At 37.2% G+C, this 13,957-nt stretch overlaps 1 long non-coding RNA gene across 5 annotated transcripts; it reads right to left on the bottom strand.

The window, feature by feature from the left end:
• Positions 1-454: 454 nt before the first annotated feature.
• Positions 455-12,810, bottom strand: LOC125799466 (uncharacterized). 5 transcript variants are annotated; one of them, XR_007438445.1, is made up of 5 exons: positions 11,507-11,698; positions 10,016-10,790; positions 6,911-7,044; positions 3,581-3,797; positions 455-3,362 (listed from the first exon to the last, which is right to left on the bottom strand). It is a non-coding gene; the product is annotated as an uncharacterized LOC125799466 (long non-coding RNA). The 5 variants fall into 5 exon arrangements; XR_007438444.1 differs by having other exon boundaries at positions 455-3,797; positions 10,016-10,147; positions 10,521-10,790; positions 11,507-11,693; XR_007438443.1 differs by lacking the exon at positions 11,507-11,698 and adding an exon at positions 12,464-12,810 and having other exon boundaries at positions 455-3,797.
• Positions 12,811-13,957: the final 1,147 nt, after the last annotated feature.

Here is a 13,957-nt window from a genome sequence, read left to right as displayed (position 1 = left end):
ATACTTACATTTTCAGATTATCAAACATATTTTAATATCAGACAAAGATAGACTGAAAGCACTTTTAAAATTATTTTTATTTTATTTATTAATTGAATAAAAAAAAACTATCCTGACCAATCTAGCCCTTTGTGAAAAAGTGTTTGCTCCCCATAAACTAACTGTGATTAATCACACTTTTTAGGAAAGCTGAGGTTAATTTAATTAGTAATCACAACCAGGCCTGATTACTGCCAGACCTGTAGAATTAATAAATCCCTGAAATAGAATATGATGGGACATGGGGTCTCCCTTCTCCTCATTTGATATTGGCATTGTTAGACGGTGGTGGTGTATTTAGGCAGCAGGCCAGCTGTAACTCTTTACTGGTTGAAGTATAGTCAGGTAGAACTCATTTCTTTATGTTTTTTGTACAGTTTTTCTTTTTTTAATAATTTTTTTTCAAATGTTTCCCTTTTTCTCCCCAATTTAGCGCACAGTCAATTGCTCAATCCACTCATTAGGACTCCCCCTATCACTAGTAGTGGCCCAACACACCAGGAATGTGAAGACTAACACATGCCTCCTCCAATACATGTGAAGTCAGTAGAGCTTAGATCGGGCCCAAAAAATCAGACCCGAAAATTAATACAAATGTTTTTTCACTTTCAGATTTCATTATTTCGTTCATTTTAGTTAACAATAATAATTGGGTACTTAGCAACATTGTGATTATTACTCCAGAGCTTTATATAAAATAAAAATAAAATTAAAAACAGATGCTTACATCTCGGACTATTTTCTGGAGCCTGACCCCCGGCCCGAGGAATGTGGTGAGAAATCTTGTTTTCGGGTCAGGTCGGGTTCGGGCAGAGAATCTAAGCTCTAGAAGTCAGCCACCGCTTCTTTTCGAACTGCTGCTGATGCAGCATTACCTAGTAGCATCACAGAATGCTCAGAGGACAGTGCAGCAACTCGGTTCTGATACATCAGCTCACAGACGCCCGGTGCTGCAGACATCACCCTTTAATGATGTGGGTAGAGAGAACCATCTACCCACCCAGAGGGAGCAGGGCCAATTGTGCACCCTCTGAGCACCAGCAGCTTGATGGCAAAGCTGCATAAGCGGGGGTTCGAGCCTGCGAACTCCCGCTCATAGTGGCAGCACTTTAGCCTGCTTGACCACGCCCATACAGTTTTTCTTTATATTTTTCTGCATGCTGTAATTTGGAAAAAAAAAAAAACACTGGGGATTTTGCATTTACCTGAGACGTGTTGATTTTTCTCTTGTTGGCAGAGCCCGCTTAACAGTCCTTACACTTCTCCACATGTAAACCCAACAGCAGTAACCTTCATATGATACCAATATCCACACTCATGCATGCCTAATACACAATTATCATGAGTACTTCAGCCCTGATTGTTGTTTTTGAATGAAACACAATACAGGACAGACGATGGGAACAGAGCTCATTTATCTTCTATCAGTCACACAGTAACAGAAACTGTCTGTCTGATTCTAAGGGATAGTCGAGTGGTTGGAAAATGATCATGTAAAAATGAATTATGACTGTTTTGGAACGTATACAGTTCCACGCAAACCACACAAATGTTGTAAATGGACAAGAAAGATGTCGGATACGGGCCGTTAGACGTTTAGAGTGATTTGTTCACTTTCCTCCCAAATCACAGCAGATTATGCTGTTTATATAACCCCATCAAAGATAAAAAAGACACTCTTAGCTTAAGTATGACACTTAATCTTTCATATGGAGGACAAAAGCATTTGACACACAAAGTCCCTGAACATGAACTGGAAATCTGATTCAGCAGATCCACTTGATATCCTGAATCTTTAAGATATAAAAACACCCTACAGAGCTGTCTGATGAGAAATGGGCACTTCTGGAGAAAGCTGCAGAGTCAGATTTTTAAGTGGTGCAGAGTGAACTGAGTGAACCCGTGACATTTGAAGAGTTTAATGCCTGTAAAAGTTTCATCACAGTCTAAAAATGTAATTGTTATTAACATACATACAATAACAATAATATCACTGACTGAATATATTTACCATTATCCTTAGCAAAGTATAGTTATAGTTGAATGATATTACACAGGTAGATGGATGTGTAGCATTAAGAGTCTCACTCAGTTCTTATTAGACAATCATTTGTATGAGGGTAGCAAGGTGGGCTTGAGAGAGTGTTACAGGCAAACAGGCAGATATCCACAGCAGGTAAGGAAAGGACACACAGGTGACAATGATCAGCACTCTGGGGATGATGAGTATGGGAACTGTGCCTGATTGGCAGGTTGTGGATAGTGTACAAGGATTCTGGGAAATGTAGTGCAGTGAGTTAAAAGTGGCAGGAGGAGAACCTAAGGATGTGACACTAGGAGAGTGTTGTATTATGACTTTGGCAGAAAACATATATATTTTTATAGATAAGTTTTTTCTTTACTCTTATCAAAATTACAGTACCTTTCAAAATGTTGGACACACCTTAAATTAAATGTTTTTTTCTGTACCACTTTAAAATAAGGCTACTTTATAAAGGGTTTATAAAAAGCTTATAAAGGAGTTAATTAATATTTATTTTATTATTAATTAGGTTACAAACCATTAATAAGAAGTAATAAAACATAAATAGGAAGGGCAACAGTGGCCTGTCGTGTACAAAATAGTGATGCCACATTCATTTCTTCTGTTAAACCTCAGATCTTACTAGATGCTTATCTTATTTTGTCTTTTCCATCGGTCATCATTACCATTTCTGTTAATAACTTTATTCATTTAACTATAATAACATAATAAATGACTAAACTGACTTTCCATATTGGTTTATTAGACATGTTAAAAAGTCATTGTCACTGTTGTTCTTTCTATTTATGTGTTTAATAAGTGATTATTAATGTTTTTTTTTTAAATAAACTTCTCCATAAACTATTTATAACCCCTGTATAATGGAGCCATATTTTAAAGTGGCACTGTTGTTTCTATTAATTTCTTTATTGTAGTTTAGTACTAAAGTTCTAGGTCCTGCAAAGTAGCACCTCTTTCTTAGACAACAGTTTTGCACATCTTGGCTGGATTTTCTGAGTCAGCTTTATGAGGTAACGTCACCTGGAACGGCTTTCAGTTAAGAGCTGTGCTGAACTTATCAAGAGTTGCTTGAATTTCTTGGCTCCTAATGTGTTTGAGAGCATCTGTTCTGTTGTGAAGTAACTAAGTAAAGCAACAAATTACTTTAAGAAATAAAAGTTAGGTAAGTCTCAAAGACCATCAAAAACATTATCATGAAACTGGTACTCATCCGGATCACCCCAGGAAAGGAGGACCAACAGTTTTCTTTGTTGCACAGGATAATTTCAGATAGGAGCACCTAAATGATTCACAGAGTATTTTGGTTTGTTTAACTCTTTTAAGTTACTACATGATTCATTATATGGACAACTTCAGTATAGTCACTTTCTGAGTGTGTTTACACTCCTAACATTGAATAGCACAGAATAACAAAACATCTAACAAACCTCCCCTTTAAAATAGGTATGAGCATGACTGTTCATTTAGACAGTGAAGATGATGATTAAGGAGGCCTACCTGATCTGATGCCTGTGATTAGAGGAGAATAGCACTGCTGTTCTTTGTTCTCTGTTCTCTCAGTGCACAGTGTGTACAGTCAAACACGAGCAGACTGGAAGCCACCATGAGTGTGATTCCAGTCCTCACTGTGTAAGACGGAGTATTCAGTTGCCAGATGGTGCGCTTGGTTTTGCCAGATTTTCAAGTCTGGTGCAGGCTTCAGCAGGTGCCGTTCCTGCAACAAGAAATGTGTAAACTTCTCACAGTCTCACCAACAGCTCAACTTTCCTCTACTGCAGAATACTGTTTTCCACTGATTTAAATACGAGACAATACATACAAGGTATTGCTAAGCCTTGTTGTTGAGCCTTGGTGATTGTTAGCATATTAATACACAATATGAACAAAAGTATTGGGCTCTTCATTCATTTTCTTTGCAGAAATCAAAGTTTTTAAACTCCTAATACCTGGACTTTCACTTAGTGTGCATTTTTTTTATTCCCCCTAGCTGTTTAGGATTAGTAGGACCAAACAAATCTAAAAACTAAACTTTGTCTTTGTAAAGGAAGTCATTTTTGCAACAACAACAACAACAACAAAAAAACATGTCCTCATGTGGGGACCTTAGGTTATTTTAACATTTTAAAATTATCCTTGCCATTTGGTATCAGAACAACCCAGTTAGTCCAAGAACTCAATTTTATCTTTCTAAAGCAGGGGTCACCAACATGGTGCCCGCGGGCACCAGGTAGCCCGCAAGGACCTTATGAGTAGCCCGCAGGCCTGGTCTAAAAATAGCATTTTTGTTGCTATTCTTTTTTTTTTTTAAATCACAGTTGCATTGATGTAATTTTAGATTATATTACATTAATATTAGCTTAGAGATAGCCTATAGTTTATATATTATTATACAATATAATGTAATATAATATGTAATATTATATTAAAATATAATATAAAATGTAAACACTTGCAGAGATTTATAATAATAGTGTTGCCTATTGATATCTGTGTCTTCACATAGATGAATGTCATTAATTATTAATAATAACATATAATTAAAGGTAAATTGAGAAAATTTGTAATTTCACGAGTGTGTATCAAACTGGTAGCCCTTCGCATTAATTGGTACCCAAGAAGTAGCTCTCAGGTTCAAAAAGGTTGGTGACCCCTGTTCTAAAGTAAGTAAATAAACTATTTTCAAACATAAAATTTTAACCCGGCCCATGTTTCTGTTTGGACTGGCTGTAGAAACTTTTGACTGGCATTCCTGTCATCTTGCTTTTAATCAGTTGAGTGTAATGTGGTGTGAAGACTAGATGGTAAAAAACCAGAGACTGTAAAAAAGATGGACGCCGTGTCGCCATTCCCATTCATTCAATGAAAAAGAAGCCAACATTTTCCGCCATGTTGGCGATCCTATAAGCAGAGGTTACACTAGCTGCTGCATTTAAATAATGGAGGTAGAATTACAGTATATTGGAAAAAACGTGATTGAAAGTTGTCTGTTTTGCCATTAAAACCTATGGGGATGGGTGGGGTTACACAGCTTTCTGCTACCGAACAGCAGGGGGCGCCCGACCTGGGGTGGCTTCACTTTTGAGAGACGATGCTCTGTCCAGCTATATACAGTCTATGGTAGAAACAGTGTCTACATATGAGATCAAATTGTCAACGTTTAAAAAATTAAGTATTTTGATGCAGAAATGTAATGTCCCTTTATGGGGAGGCAAGGTCTCAAAAGGAGTTTATCTTGCTTTTGTTAAGAGTAAATGTCTACTGCCTAAGGAAGGCTTTCCATTACATTTTGCAGTGCAGTGCTGTGAGGATTTGATTGCATTCAGCAACAAGACCATTAGTGAGGAAGTTGGATGATTATCAACCAACCTCATCCAAAACCAAATCCAAAAGCATTGAATAGATCACCATAATTCCAGAGAACACAGTTCCTCTGCTATACAGCTCAATGCTGAGGTGTATACTTTTATACTTTTAGGAAAACATTTAGCATGGTACAAATAGTTTAATTTTTTTCTGATTCTTATTCTAGTGGTGTATGTGAGGTATTCCTAGTTGCTGTCCTGGTTAAGAGCCCAAATAGCCTGAGGGGAAAACCCCTTCCTCGTCCTCTTTGTGTTTGTTTTTAGGGATTGTTGGGACAATTGTCCATTGTTGGGTTGGCCAAGGTCATTCACAATCCTTATCTTTTACTATAGACAGTCTTTAGGTCAGGTAGCTCAGTTGAGGTAATGTATTTAATTGATTACATCATGTCCTGGAGATCCTACCTATCCTACTTGATGATGCAGGTGTAGAAGTTTCATAGACATAAGTGTACAGTGAGTACAGCAGGGGACTTAAGACCAGTAAAAGTTACTTATCTAAGTCACTGTGTATTATATTTTTGTCATTTTCCTAAGTAAAAAGATATTGTAGAGTCCAGCTGGATGCATTTAAAAGATGGACTAGAAAGACGTTTACAGTCGTCACTTTATTGCTGGAACTGTCGGCCGCAAGCACTCCATTATAACAATAACAACAACAGGCTAGGGAGCTAACAAGCTAACAGGCTAAAACTAGCACTCAGGCTCAAAACATACACACACACACACACAAAGCAACCTTCCTTCTTTTGCTCCTCTCACACACACAGAAACACAGCGAGCCTTCCTCTCTCTCCGCCTCACACACACTCGCACACCCCGTGCTCTCTTGCCCAACCCCCCCAATCACACGCTGGTCTTATACCCTAAACAAATTACTGCGGATTCATTACAATAATTTTACTTCCTTCTTGTGTCTCAGGGAGTGACCTTTGACTTATGCGACACGCATGTAACACCACACAGCGACACAAACTCTGGAGGAAGGAGAGAGGTGCGTGTTTTCTAGCTGGAAATACACAGTTTTTATCAGCTAAAGATAACACTATCAAAGTTGTTTATTCACACTGTGCTGATAAATTGTTCCCTAGCTTCAAAAACACAACGTCAAATTTAATGAAATGTTTGGAGTCGCAGCGGCATACCTATAGAACAAGTCTTAAAGGTGGAGCTAAGCTTCCAATAAAGTGAGTTTTGGCAAAACTGTTATGTAAAGAGTAATTTAGTTACTTTTAAAATTAAGTAATCCTTAAAGTAACTAAGTTACATTTTAAAGGGGTAATCAGTAATCAGATTACTTTTTAAAAGGGACTATGCCATCACTGCTTAAGACACCAGCCTGGGGGCTTAAAAATCTATTAACACAAGAATTCAGGAATGGAGTTTGTGGTAAGGCTGGAAGGTACAATTGTGTAAAATGTGTGTGGTAACTGTTATCTGGGAAATAGCGTTTAAACATAGTTACCCCTCCAGTGTCCAGGTCACACAGTGATGTGTGAAGCAGATGTGTGATGGCACCACCAGTAGAGCAGTTGTGGTGGTGTGCAAACTGTAGTGGGTCCATGGAGTCCAGCAGCAGCGTGGAGGTGATGAAATAGCCTGAAGCAAAGAATATTATTTAGTTTACAGTGTCATCTCAGATTATATCATAAGCTGTTTCGAGTGATGACCTCACTGGTAATTTTCTCCACTACCGACTCTGTTTTTAACTCGTTTGAGCGGTGGTTTGATGACTGATGTAAACTGTGAAAATTGGCCTGTGTAAATTATGGTTAATCTTAGGTGTAGCATGTATTTAAACATGGCCTTCATTAAAGAGATGTGGTTTATGTGATGATGTCTCGTGTCTTACTTAGAGTTCCCGTACTAGAAGTGTATAACTGTGTGTGTGAGTGCATGGGTAGGTGTGTGGGTGTGTAAGTGAGTGGGTGTGTGTATGTGTTTGGGTGTGTGTGGTGTAAATGGAGCAATTTTACAGAGTGCTGTTAGAGAGAGTACAGTGCTTTGTACTGTGTAAAGTCTGAGACCACCATTAATGTATTTGATGTTCAGTCAAAACAGATATTATATGCTTAAAAAGCCGATATTTTTTAGAACATCCCCATTTGTGTCATTTTATTTTTTGCCATGTAATTTTTGCCATTTGATTTTTGCCATTTTTGCAATTTGCCATTTTTGCCATTTAATTTTTGCCATTTGCCATCAGGTCCAGTGAATAACTGGAAATGGTACAAAATCCAGGGTTTGCAGTAAACTGTCAGCTAAAACTAAAAAAAGTCATTTTAGTATTGTAAAAAATGGAAAAAACATATTATTTTTAGCAAACAATTCATTGGTTAATAGCTTAAAGCTGGTAAGTAGCAAAATAAATAATCTGACCTTTAGAAATGGATTTACAAAATGTAAATTTCCAAAGCCTCAGTCTGTAGTAAAGCAGTATTGGAACACACTGTGATATTGCATTCTTTACTGCAGCATTTACACACAGCACATTCACATTTTCATCATAATAACTAGAACAACACACAGAAACACAGAGAACTCTGTAACTATTAAAAGTAAAAGTCTTTTCCTTAGAGGAATAATAAATATAGCCAGGGATCGATGAGTAATGTTACTTGTACCTTCAAAAAACTATTGGAAACTAGTACAGGAAGAGGTCTGGCTGACCCACATGGCAACAGCACATTTAGCTCAGCTTAACATTGGACTAAGTCTCAGTTTCAGCAGTGAACAAAATACTTGTGAAGTGCAGTAATAAAGTCATTTTCCAGCTTCCACACCTTTTAGGAGAATAACTTTTTCAGTTTTTCAGGCATTCGTTCATCTTCTTGTTCATTTCTTTCTAGTCAGGGTTGCAGTGGACACAGATCCTACCTGGAATCACTAGATGCCTGGCGGGAATGCCCCCTGGACAGGGCGCCAGTCCATCACAGGGTAATACACAACCATTCATGCACACACTCACACCATCCTAGGTGGCAATTTAGCATGACCAATGCCTCTACCATGTGTTTTTAGAAGGTGGGAGGAAACCAGCATCCCCAGAGGAAACCCACGCAGAAATGGAGAGAACACACAACCTCAGGCCTCTGGAGCTGTGGAGCACATTACACCACCTGCCCCTCCATACCCCCCTCCATGCCCCTCGTTATTTTCTGCTTCTCACCATCCAAGTAAACCCTAACACATTCAACAATGTTGAGGTCCAGACTCTGGGGTGGTCAATTCTGAGAACAGCAGCAGCTTCAGATAAATGTACAATACAAAGTCAAGTGTTGAATTAACTCCCACCAATACTCCCACCAATACCTGGCAAAGTTAAATCATCACTTTGCCAGAGTTCCTGTTTAACTCACATTTGTTTATTTGTTTACCTCCCGAAAACTGTGATTAAAAAATAGGTTATTCCACCAAATATTGATTTCTGAATTCTTAAAACTTTATGAATATGAACTTGGTCTCTTGATCATTATTTGATGTCTGAAAGCTCTGCATCTTTTTTGTTATATCAGCCATTTCTCATTTTCTGCAAATAAATGCTCTTAATGACAATATTTTTATTTGGAATTTGGGAGAAATGTTGTCTGTAGTTTATAGAATAAAACAACAATGTTCATTTTACCCAAACATAAACCTATAAATAGCAAAATCAGAGAAACTGATTCAGAAACTGACATCTGGGAACTTTTTTGGCCAATGTCTTCCCATAACTTACTCTTTTACAGAGCCTGGATACATATTAGTCTTTTTATTTAGTGATGCAGTACCAGTGAAAAGTCTTCATTTTTTTTATTTAGTTTATCCCCTGACCTAAACCCAACTGAGATGGTGATTTGAGGTGATTTGGGATGAGCTGGAGCTTCACAGCGTGAAGTAAAAGCAACAGAAATTGTTCAACACCTCCAAGAACTCATTTAAGATGCTGAGAAACTATTCCAAGTGACTTTTTCTCATGAGGACACAAAATTTGTAATAAATGAGTATAAAACATATTTTGTTTTGTCTTTTTAGTCTTCAATATTAAATTTACAATGTAAAAAAAGGAAAAGCTGTCTTCAATATTACATTTACAATGTAAAAAAAAGAAAATCTGTCTTCAATATTAAATTTAAAATGTAAAAAAATGAAAAGCTGTCTTCAATATTAAATTTACAATGTAAAAAAAATGAAACGCTGTGTGTCCAAACCTTTGGAAATGGAACTGGACATGATGTTACTACTGTTAAGTAATTACTTTTTAAGTCTGTTAAAATATGGATTAAATCCTATAACTAACTCTGACTGTTTTAACCCCCCTCTCTCTTTTGTTATTTATTTCTTTCCTTTTTTTATTCTCTCTTTCTCCTTTTTTTCTCTCACAATTCAACTGCTACTGTAACACAGGTCAAAAGGACAATCTTGATTCTTTTTTTTTTTTTTACATTTAAATATATCTTAAATATATAAGCTTTAGTGTTAGGAAGAAAACATGCAATTAATTGAGGTTATTTACAGCATACTGTTTGATTAATTATATATTATTTATAATACTTTAATAGTCCTAATTGTTATACATATTTAAACTTACAATGATCCTCCACCATGCTTCACTGATAGTTGTAGATGAAGTCTGATGCGTCTTTAATTTCTTCAATAGTTAGTATACTGGCCTCTGATACTTTCCAAGAACTCACATTTTGATTCAGGCAAATGGTGTGATCTGAAAAGAGAGAGAGAGAGAGAGAGAGAGAGAGAGAGAGAGAGAGAGAGAGAGAGAGAGAGGAGAGTTTAAATTTGCATCTCTCTAAGAGGTGAAAGCTTTGAGTGATGTTTATCTTACTGTGGTACTTCTGGTCTACCAGATCCTACACAGTTGTAATACAGTAAATGCCATTTTTTTCTATATTTTTTTGAACTTCAGTTTTGAGACACTTGTTATCGTTTTGTTGTGATTTTCCTCTCTTTTTTATCTTTTAAATACATCTGAAAGTAGTTATAATTCTATGTTTAGCACAAAAACACCTACCCCTGAAAGCAGTGTTGACATGGCCCAAAGCTGGCCCACATCTGGCCGTTTCTAGTGGCCCACTTACCACTTGGAATGAAGGTCCAGATGTTGGCAAGATGCGGTTGCTGTAAATGTTAAACTAGATCTAGTTGTTAAACTAGTGGTTGAGGGGTGGATCAGTTCTGACAGTGTTGTGAGTTTAAAGCTGGACGAGATGCTGCTCTGTAACATTTATAACAGAACCATCTCAGACAATGTAGAATTAAATACTGCCCTGAACTGTAATTCTTCTTCTTCTTATTTTTCTTCTTCTTCAGTATTGCACATGTTACAGGTCCCTCATAGGGTAAGGGTCCTTAATAAAAAGGGAAATATGCAGACAGGAGACAATGTAAGCCTTTACTGCAGGCTGGCTGTTTTCCTTCTTTATTAGAATCTGAATGTTATCCTTTTTATCAATTACTTTACGTTCAGTTTCAACAAATCAATTAAGAAACAACATTTTCTCAAAGATTTCTCAGAATATCATCTGAGTACAATTAACAGCATTTAACAACTGTAGCACTTAACATAAGAATTTTACAAAACATAAATACATCTGTACTTGCTTTAGTTCAGCTGAGGTTATTTCTCCTCTCTCAGTATAATAAGTATACATACACATGTAGCACAGCCTATTTTTGTATATAACAGTATTAACACAAAATAATCAAAAACACATTTAATAACACCACATTTATACACTTAAATCACTCATTTAGCCTAACTTAGATTAATTACATAACAACCTTGTTATTTATATAACCCACTGAAATCCCATCTTATTCAGACCCATAAGCAATTACTAACAAAAGAAAATAATTTAAACAGTGTACTAGGGAGCTCAAATTACAACAAAACAGTGCTAACAGGCTGTTTCTCCTCGGTTAGCTAAACTGCTTAGCATGACTTTGATAAGTATTTTCTACATTTAAATCAGGTTAATACTCTCAACTATCACCAGATTACCAAAGTTAAACATGTATAATTTATACTTGTAGCCTTATTTTTTTAGCTATTTAGTCTACTAACCTTAATAAAAAGGGAAATATGCAGACAGGAGACAATGTAAGTCTTTACTGCAGGCTGGCTGTTTTCCTTCTAAAGAAAAAAACTACCATGATCCTCTACTATGCTCAACTCTCACTCCTGCCTGACTTCAGCACCCCCTAGTGACAAACTAGGAAATATCACTTTAAAAGTGTTAACAAATTTTACTGCCCCACTGATATATTTTTTAAGGCAAATAAATACATAGAAAAATAAGAAGAAATGCATATTATTACTTCTTGTGACGTGTCACACACATACTGACTGGGGTTCTGTCCACCATGATATAAGAATTAAAAGATGGGTCTAAGCTCTCCATAAAACAGCATTATGTGAGAATTGCTATTTGTTGCTCATGAGCTCCCCCTACCGTCATAAAGTGTTTCTTTCTGTGAGCCACGCCTAAAAGATTAAAAAGCTTAATTTTTTTTATGAAATTTATCTTCACATTATATACATGAATTAATGCATGCATAAGGAATAGCTATTACATTTTGTTCATATTCATAAATGACGTACATTACAAAATACAAGAATATGTTTTATATTTTAGATTCTTTAAAGTGGGTACCTCATGCTGGTCTCACCGCTGAGTGGCAAGAACGGTAAAGCTAAGCTCAGTTAAGTAAACAAAAAAACATTTTATTTTAAAGACAAACAAGCACCTCCTAAAAACTGTTTATTTGGGTGAGTAAAGTGCTTCCTTTTATTTACAGTAAGCTTAGATTTAGAAATTTCCACTATAGTTAGGAGCAGCTAATATTATCATTAGCAGCTAACTGCTAGTGCTAGCCACGGTTAGCGGCTAGTGCCACCCCACAGCACTACACTGTGGAACTATGAGTGTTCTGGTAAGCCAGGGTGATATTAGCGATCAGTTTGTCTCATGTAGCTTGTTTTAATACGGTAAACACACAGACTCCAGACTGAAATACTCACCTCTGAATGACGAAAGAGCTAGAGCTCAGCACTTTTACAGGAATTGTGTTGCATTAAGGCAAGAGTAACCTCCCTGAAAACAACTTTTGCAACTTGGGATGTCTCTGTGTACATTTTACTCCTGAATATCACTGGATCCTCTGAAACGAGATCGTTTAAGGGTCGTAATGAGAAAAATGCTAACTTTAAGCTAACGCTACAGAGGAGTAAACTGACCTCCCGGCGCCGCTGCAGAGATTAGCAGGGGGCTGTTTTCGGCGCAACACCAGAGAACTCTAGTCGTAAGTTAGGAGCTTTTTACACACAGCTGAACCTAATAATGAACTAACTGCGCTTACTGAGGAGAGCTGAGAGTGATAACGTTACAGCATAAAATCACTAAAACAGGTCAGTGATACTACAGAACCAGCTCTAACACGTTTTAACATTTACCATCTTTATTATGCAGTGAACTAAATAGGTGTTTCTGGTTCGGTGTCGCCTCAGTGAGGGCAGGTAGTTAATTGATTAGTTAGTTGTTAGTTGATTATTTGGGTCAGGTGTTGTAATTAGTATAAACTAATGACCGTAATTAAATACTAAACCCGCAGGGAAGCGCTGCTAAACTGAGAGCCACTTTCTCTTATTATCTGCCTTTTAAAGCTCTAACACAGACTACACTGCTCAACATCACACTGCTCAACATTACTGAAAGAGTTTTCACCTGTTTAAATGCTTTAATGATCCTCTGTGAAGAAGCATAATAATCCAAAAACGCTCACTGTTCACTGGTGTTGTGCAGAATCCAGTCGGGGGAAATTTCTAGCAGCAGTGCTGTGATGTCAGTTAAGCATTAGCTTAAAGTTAGCATTTTTCTGATTACTCCCTTTAAATGATCTCGAAATTCAGAAGATCCAGTGATATTTAGGAGGTAAATGTACACAGAACAAAGGCCAGTTTTTGAAAAGCCCATTCAAATCCCGTATTGACTTGGACGGCTTAGACACGGAACCCCAAATATGGGTATAAACAACATGGCGCCGACTACAAAATGACGACACGACTTCAGTGGTCTATGTCTGTAAGTAAACTTTTTAGATCATAGACTGTATATAAAGATGGACGCCGTGTCGCCGTTCCCATTCATTCAATGAAAATGAAGCCAAAATCTTCCGCCATTTTGGCGATTCAGAGACCAGAGTCTGCGCAGTAGAGACCAGAGGAGGGAGAAGGCTATGGAGGGACAGCCTACTCATTTAAAATAACCCCGCCCCTGAGGGCTGCCCCGCGGTCACAGACTGCAGAGCGGGGCGGAGCGGAGCTGACGGTCTGTTATTGGTCCCGCCCATAGGCAGCCCTTTTACCATAACCACACCTTTTTTTAATAGAGCCGAATAAAGTTTTAAAAACCGAATTCTGTGGGGATATAAAAATTTGACAATGTAAGCAGAGGTTACACTAGCTGCTGCATTTAAATAATGTAGGTAGAATTACAGTATATTAGAAAAAAACGTG

The sequence above is a fragment of the Astyanax mexicanus genome, chromosome 3 (genome assembly GCF_023375975.1).
Source record: "Astyanax mexicanus isolate ESR-SI-001 chromosome 3, AstMex3_surface, whole genome shotgun sequence".
Taxonomy (NCBI): Eukaryota; Metazoa; Chordata; class Actinopteri; order Characiformes; family Acestrorhamphidae; genus Astyanax; species Astyanax mexicanus.
The sequence above is the reverse complement of the archived record's forward strand: the minus strand, read 5'-3'. Positions and strand labels throughout refer to the sequence as shown.